This window comes from Thermobia domestica, chromosome 18 (assembly GCF_964235325.1).
Source record: "Thermobia domestica chromosome 18, izTheDome1.hap1.1, whole genome shotgun sequence".
Lineage (NCBI taxonomy): Eukaryota > Metazoa > Arthropoda > Insecta > Zygentoma > Lepismatidae > Thermobia > Thermobia domestica.
The window spans coordinates 48,977,414-48,985,270 of record NC_137471.1 but is presented as its reverse complement, the minus strand read 5'-3'; the positions used below and the strand labels follow the sequence as shown (position 1 = coordinate 48,985,270).

Genomic DNA, 7,857 nt, shown 5'->3' with positions numbered 1-7,857 from the left:
TAAGTGTCAATGGCAGGTGAAGGTCTATGGAACATTTTCTTCAAACGTTGTTGAAAAAAGTTTCTTCCAAAACATTTTGATTTTTTTAAGGTGTTAATAGTACTTTTTTTTAGAAGTTATGAATAACATTTTTTTAAAAAACGTGAGATCCAAGTGGAATTACCTTAGCTATAGGTCAACAGCATCACATGGATGGTAGGGGTCACGTTAAAAGTGGTTGAGGTCTCACCTCTGGTGTGAAGTGAGGGATGCTTGAAGGATGTCATCACAGATTACCTTTTTTACTCCATACACTGGGTTTCAGTTTTCTATAACCATTTTCGAACCACAGGGTCAAAGAACTGGCCCTTCTACCCCTGATTTATAAGTTTAGTGGCCCTGACTAGTTACGCTAAGGTAAGTGGGCTGCAACTTGCCTTCAGGCACAACACTCACAGACATAAAGTCTACGGCTAATCGATGCATTCGGAAAGCGTTTTTATGGCTAAGGCGTACGCTTGGAATACGCTGACCATGTATTTAAATGTGGATGGCTAATCAAAATGCGCTGTAAACGAGAAGCAATAAAAACATGCAGAATACGTCGGCTCTCGGGCGTATTTGATACGTTTCGGAACAATAGACCGCCTGCTGTTTCAGAATCAGTAAAAGATGTCTAAAGGAAGGAAAGATGTTTTGCCAAGCAAGGGGATTTTAGCAAGTAACAGTTGCTTGGAAGATGCTTTGTGCAGAGTATTGGAACTATGCTATCAGGGACGTACGCAGGGGATGGGTCCTGGAGATCCGAACCCCCCGAAATTTCAACTTTTGTGTAAATTTAGCCTAATTTTAGGGGCAATTTTAGGAATTTTAATATAAAATATCGTCATATTAAGTTTGTACCCCCCGAAATGAATTCCTGCGTACGCTACTGTATGCTATTATAAAGTATGTGCGTGTATAACAAAAGAAAATTCACAAAAATACAAGGAAATTCCGAATTAGCTAATCACAGGAAAATCTATGTAACACAATAGGGTTACATAGAAAAAAAAAAGACCTAGAAATCCTGACTGGCTCACAGTATGTTTTATAACTTTAGTGAAAGTAAAATTACCGATAGCCACCTAGGATGCGTTCGCTGCGGGTGTAACGAATCGGAAACGTATTCTCGTATAGCCATAGCCTAAGTTAATATAGTGTTGCTCAGGAGACAATCAATAAGATTTAAGCAATTTAAGATTAATAACAAGATTTAAGCCATATTTATTATTGGAGTATTTTTTGTAATGACTTATGTATCATTAAACGTTAATAAATGATATTAATTGTGTTCGTACAATCACATTATCAATTTATAGTTTTTACTATGAAGTATGTGACATGAAAAGCTTGTTTGAGGTCATGCTTGAACTACAGTGCTGGAAATTGGTATAAAGGCAGAGGGACATTTGATAATACAAGGAGGCAAGAATGCCGAGGATGGATAAAGATGATATATTTATAAAGTAACATTGTAGACTGTACAAAATCAAAAGCATATCGTTTGCTAATATGAGACTGGCACGCATAGTTTACACAAAAAGCGAAATGAGACGATTGTCGGGTGGAAATTGGTATAAAGGCACCCACGATTACTTGTTGTTTGGGGCTCTCCCTACACGTTCATCATTACTCCTGATGCCACTTTGAGAATCAGCTGACATAGTGCGATAAGAGAAGTGCGGGTGCGAACGTCTTTGAGCTGTTGTGTGGGCCATGCCTCGTGGAAAATTGTTATCGAGTGAGGAACAAGCACGTGTCTGTGCGTACAAGGACATGAGCCTGTCAAATCGGCAAATTGCAAAACAGCTAAATCGTTCAAGTTGTGTAATTGATAATTACGTTCGATTGGGCTCACAATACGGAAAGAACGGGAAGTATGGTAGAACAAGAAAACTTTCGGAGGCTGCGAAACGATTAATTGTGCGCAAGGCAAGGGCCGGAAATATGTCATCTTCCCAAATTGTTGCTGATTGCAACTTACCTGTCACATCCAGAAGAGTGCGTCAAATTTTGAATCAAGATCCACATCTTATATTCAAGAAACGAAAGTGTAAACCCCCCCTTAGTGCGACGCACAAGCAGGCGCGACTCCAGTTTGCGGAAACACATATGTCGTGGACATCCGAATGGAATCACCTTGTGTTTAGTGATGAGAAGAAGTTCAATTTAGATGGTCCGGATGGTTTTCAATACTATTGGCATGACCTTAGGAAAGAGGAGCAAGTGCAAATGAGCTGAAAGTTTGGCGGAGGAAGTGTTATGATTTGGGCAGCGTTTTGTGTTAAAGGTACATCCAACATTGCATGGTTCAACACCAAAATGAATTCATCTACGTACATAGAGATGTTAGAAATAGAATTGGTGCGGATGTATGAGGAGTTAGACGATCAGACCCTGATTTTCCAGCAGGACAACGCTGCTAACCAGAGGGCAGCAGCAACCAGACTGTGGTTTGAAGGTAAGGGCATCAAGGTTATGGAGTGGCCAGCGAGAAGCCCGGACCTTAACCCGATAGAAAACCTCTGGAGAATCCTTGCGCGCAATGTTTATCGCAATGGTCAGCAATTTGGGACGGTTGCTGAGTTGAAAAACGCGATACAAGAAGAGTGGTCAGCTATTCCACTGCAACAACTAACATATCTCATAAACACAATGCCGAAGCGTATATTCCAACTCATTCAGAAGAAAGGAGGGTCAATCAAGTACTGAACATCTATTTTCCTTTCTGTACCGTACACTGTATTTTTATTTTTTGACAAAGACAATGGGTGCCTTTATACTAATTTCCACCCGAGAATGGTCTAATTTATATTTTTGTATAAACTACGCGTGCCAGTGACGTATTAGAAAAAGATATGCCTTTGATTTTGTGCAGTCTACAATGTTACTTTGTAAATATATCATCTTTATCCATCCTCGGCATTCTTGCCTCCTTGTATTATCAAATGTCCCTCTGCCTTTATACCAATTTCCAGCACTGTAGTGTTGGCCACGGAACTCAAAAAACTTCTCTTTCGTCTCGGATTTAAAAATGCAGTGCTCGTCTTGAACCTCGTCTCATTTTCTAGACGATAATCGAGATGAGACAAGAAATGTCTCGTCTCGTAGTCAACAGTTGTGGATAACTTCATATTCGTGAATTTTCTTGATATTCTTCAGCTTACCGCTATCTTTACACCGTGACTCATGACCTGAAAACAATTAAACACATGACTCACCAGATCCGATTAGTCGACCAGACCCGTTGTGATAAGGAAACGACGAAATATTGTCATTCATATGGAATATATGTATAAAGCTGCTAATAACCATGATCCTCTCTTGCCTCTCTTTTATTCATTAAATCGATCGTGTTCTTCTGTGTATCAAAGCAACTACACTGAAAGATAACTGCAAGGTGTATTAGAGTATAAACACGAGTACAATCCATTGCCGAGTATAGTAATTTCGTAACTAACAATCTTAAGGGATTCCACTGCTTGTTACGAATGGAATATTTGGCAGGATACTTACCTCAGCAACAAAACACAGGGATGGATTAAGGCCACGCGACTAACGTTACACACAAACTGTGTACACGATCGGAGAACAGGCAGGAGTGCCCAGTCCGTCGGGAGGCAGTTAATTGTTGAAGAAGGTCGTATGAAATGCACCATAAAGAAACACAAATGTGAGTGATTCTTATTTATCATTCAAATTGGGTTATTCTGCACAAAAAATTGCAAAAATCATTGACGTATTTTGGTCAGGAATGGGCAAATAAACGCACCATTCGCCGTTGGTTCGTCAAATTTCGTTCCAGTGACATCGACATTGCAAAATGAGCCCCGTGGGCACTTAACAACAGCATGTTTGGATAAGCTCCTTACGAACACCGTGGAAATGACTATTAACATAATCTGTTGAAGTGATCTATTTCTTAAAGTATGATCCAGACTCAAGGCAAGATTGTAAGGTTTTATCTATATGTTTTACCTCTGTTACTACTTTCTATTTAACTACAAAAAATGAATAAAATCTTTGAGCTTAACGTCCCACGATTATGCCGGCTAGGCTAAAGGAGACGGTGATAATGAGAAATGAATGAAATGATGGAATGAAGAAAGTGGGAGGAAATGGGAGAACCCCGAGGAAACAAACGCACACGGTGTTTTTCCACCACAAAGCTCACTTGGCACGAGCTGGGATCGAACCAGGGACCCCAAGCACCATAGGTGAACGCTCTACCACTGAGTCTCCGCGGCCCCTTCTATTTAACTAGTTTAACTAAGAAGAGTACTACTACTACTACTACTACTACTACTACTACTACTACTACTACTACTACTACTACTACTACTACTACTACTACTACTAATAATAATAATAATAATAATAATAATAATCAATGGATTGAACTGGAACTGGTATAGATAACAAGCTATTACCAGAATACCCACAAGCCGCCCATGTCTTTTTCGGAATTTAATTAGGAGTTGACAAACAAAAGATTATTTACCATTTCTCCTTGCCTTATCCTTTCCTTTTATTGTGACAGTATCCACGATACTGACAGCTGTGTCAAGAAATCCGTACTTATATATAAATAGAATCACAAGAACATCTTGAAGTGTCATTTATTACAGGGCGCGGAAAGATCTTACAAAGCTTCTCTTTCGAAATATAATGGAATGTTTATCCAGTTCTCCACGTGGAAGGAAGGATTTAATAGGGCTGGCAGACTGAAATTTCTAACTGATCATGTATTTAAAAAAAAAAAAAATAAATAAAAAAAATAAAAATAAAAAAGTACGAGTAAGTATTTTAAAAAGATCACAAGAGCGCGATAGTATGAAGATTATACAACTTTGTTAAGTGACTCAAGGGCAATGAGATCAATACGAACTTAAAAAAAAAAAAAAAAAATCATACACATATATTCAAATGATCTATGCCTCCTTCTAAAAATCAATGGTTCGCTCCCCAGCCAAGTAAGTTTGTAAAAATGTAAATGAAATGAAATATTTAAGTTATACGTCCCACGGTTATGCCGGTTAAGCTAAAGGAGACAGTGATGAGAAATGAATGAAATGGTGGAATGAAGATAGTGGGAGGAAACGGGAGAACTCTTAGAAAACCCACGCTCACGGTGTTTGTCCACCTCAAAGCTCACTTGGCGCGAGCTGGGATCGAACCAAGGACCCCTCGCACCAGAGGTGAACGCTCTACCACTGAGCCACCGCGACCCCAAGTAAGTGTGTAGTAGATAACGTCGTGTCAGTGGGTTTTCTTGTTGTACTCCCATTTCCTTCCGCATTCTCATTACACCAATTCTTCCATCATCATTCACTTGTCTTAATCATCATCCGTTCCCTTAGCCTAAAGGGCATAATCGTGGGACGTTAAACTGAAGGATTTAATTCTACTCTTTCTTCTAAAAGTTTATCTTATCTGTCATATGGGGTCGATACTTTTTAATAGATTTTCTAGCTTGATATTGGTCTGTCTTCACCCATATCCACATCTATATTCTTTTGTCTAATGTCGCCAAAAGTCGCGAATATGTGGCATACCATAAACTATTGTTTTGACGTGAATAGCCTAAAACAATACACTGTGTCCTTTGTGGTATGGGAAGAGCCATTATCATGATGGAAGGGTATGTAATTCTCGGCCGAGTTCAGGTCTAAACATACATGAATGCGAACGAATACAGCATTCATGACTTTCTTCATTGCTAACTTTTTTTTCTCTTCCCAGTCGTTGATTTTGCTTCTTCATCATGAATCAATACGCAGTTTTCATGATAAGTTGGGCAGTTGTAAAATGGTGTGTACGTTACGTTCTAGTCAATATGTTCGGCACAAACTCCATCTTAATTCATCAATATTTTTTCAACTGACTTTCTCTGATTTTTGGAAATCTTAAAATTCATGAGGTAATCATCACAAAACCACTGTCTTCAATTTCAAAACACGCAAATTGACAAGGATTTAGTACCTATGGTCTTGTTTTAGACAGCAGCCAGATTGTTTGGTGTTGTTGTACAACGTGGTCTTTCATTATTTATAAGAGTTTGTACTACCTAAAACTGTAGCATACGGTGGAACGTCATCTCTGAAAACTAACCTAAACCGTTTGTGACAGTCTCTGCTACCCAAACGAAGATGGAAGCTGCAGAAAATCATTGCTCGAAACGATTCTTGTAACAGCTCCATCCCAGCATAGAAAGTACCATCATTTTGAATGACACATGACTAGTTTCAGTATATAAAAAAAACATTGCAGCTGATTTTTTTTTCTTTGCTAGGCTGAAAAGAAAGGGGTTGCTTTGTTACTCACATATTTTCATTTTCGTTTCACTGCTTGTATTTAGCGTCTTTATGCAATACCGTGGTCATAAAGACCGGGATTACTATTAACGTGAGCTGCAAACTTCAACCAGGGCTCTAATCTGTGCAGTTAACATATGCACAGACCATTATGCTCGACCAAGGCTCTAGTCTGCTGAAATTAGAGAATGTACAGACCATCATGCACGGCCAAGACTTTAATCTGGTGCAGTTAACGAATGTACAGACATCATTCACGATCAAAGATCTAATCTGGTGCAGTTAGCGAATCTATAGACCATAATGCAAGGCCAGGACTTTAATCTGGTGCAGTTAACGAATGTACAAACCATCTTATACGACCAGGACTTTAATCTGGTGCAGTTAACGAATGTACAGACCATCATGCACGGGCAGTACTTTAATCTGGTGCACTTAACGAATGTACAGACATCATTCACGATCAAAGATCTAATCTGGTGCAGTTAGCAAATGTATAGACCATAATGCAAGACCAGGACTTTAATCTGGTGCAGTTAACGAATGTACAGACCATCATGCACGGCCAGGACTTTAATCTGGTGCAGTTAACGAATGTACAGACATCATTCACGACCAAAGATCTAATCTGGTACAGTTAGCGAATGTATAGACCGTAATGCAAGACCAGAACTTTAATCTGGTGCAGTTAACGAATGTACAGACCATCATGCACGGCCAGAACTTTAATCTGGTGCAGTTAACGAATGTATAGACATCATTTACAATCAAAGATCTAATCTGGTGCAGTTAGCAAATGTATAGACCATAATGCAAGATCAGGACTTTAATCTGGTGCAGTTAACGAATGTACAGACCATCATGCACGGCCAGGACTTTAATCTGGTGCAGTTAACGAATGTACAGACATCATTCACGATCAAAGATCTAATCTGGTGCAGTTAGCAAATGTATAGACCATAATGCAAGACCAGGACTTTAATCTGGTGCAGTTAACGAATGTACAGACCATCATGCACGGCCAGGACTTTAATCTGGTGCAGTTAACGAATGTACAGACATCATTCACGACCAAAGATCTAATCTGGTACAGTTAACGAATGTATAGACCATGATGCAAGGCCAGGACTTTAATCTGGTGCAGTTAATGAATGTACAGACCATCATATACGACCAGGACTTTAACCTGGTGCAAAAGATAAAAATGTCGGTGTTGTCAACTTAGAAATTATTTCTACATAAGAAATATAAACTTTTTACGTGCCAAGCTATTCGTCAATTACTGATTATGAAAATGGATTTATTAATGTTATTTAGCATCTACTCTCCAGTGACGATATGTCTTGATCACTGAAAAACCAGAGGTGGTATTCCTTCATCACTGAAAAACCAGAGACGGTATGGCATACCACCGCATATTTTGAGCTTTGATTTGATTTTGAGTTTAATGTTAGTTTGAACAGCAAGGCTATATGAGACGTGGACGTACAATTTGACATGATATCCGAATCACATGAGCTCA

At 39.1% G+C, this 7,857-nt stretch overlaps 1 non-coding gene across 1 annotated transcript; it reads right to left on the bottom strand.

Annotated features, from left to right (window-relative positions):
- Window positions 1-5,177: 5,177 nt before the first annotated feature.
- Window positions 5,178-5,250, bottom strand: TRNAQ-CUG (transfer RNA glutamine (anticodon CUG)). Its single transcript has one exon. It is a non-coding gene; the product is annotated as a tRNA-Gln (tRNA).
- Between the last annotated feature and the right edge of the window lie 2,607 nt (window positions 5,251-7,857).